We start from the raw sequence: 255 nt of genomic DNA on the forward strand, positions 1-255 counted from the left end.
CCCATCTTTAACAAAGATTGTGCCTCTGTCCAAGAGTGAGCTGAAGAAACCAGCAGAAGGAGATCCCTCAGATTCCGATGTACCGCAAACCAAAGAAGTGCCTGACCAGCAGGCTCTTAACATCATCATCAATCATATCGGTGACAAGGTACTCAGAAAGATAAATCACTGTGAAACTGCAGCTGAAATGTGGAGTTTGTTGAATAAATTGTACATGGAAACCTCTCTGCCAAATAGGATCTATGTTCAATTGAA

Source organism: Capsella rubella, unplaced genomic scaffold (genome assembly GCF_000375325.1).
Source record: "Capsella rubella cultivar Monte Gargano unplaced genomic scaffold, Caprub1_0 scaffold_3, whole genome shotgun sequence".
Lineage (NCBI taxonomy): Eukaryota > Viridiplantae > Streptophyta > Magnoliopsida > Brassicales > Brassicaceae > Capsella > Capsella rubella.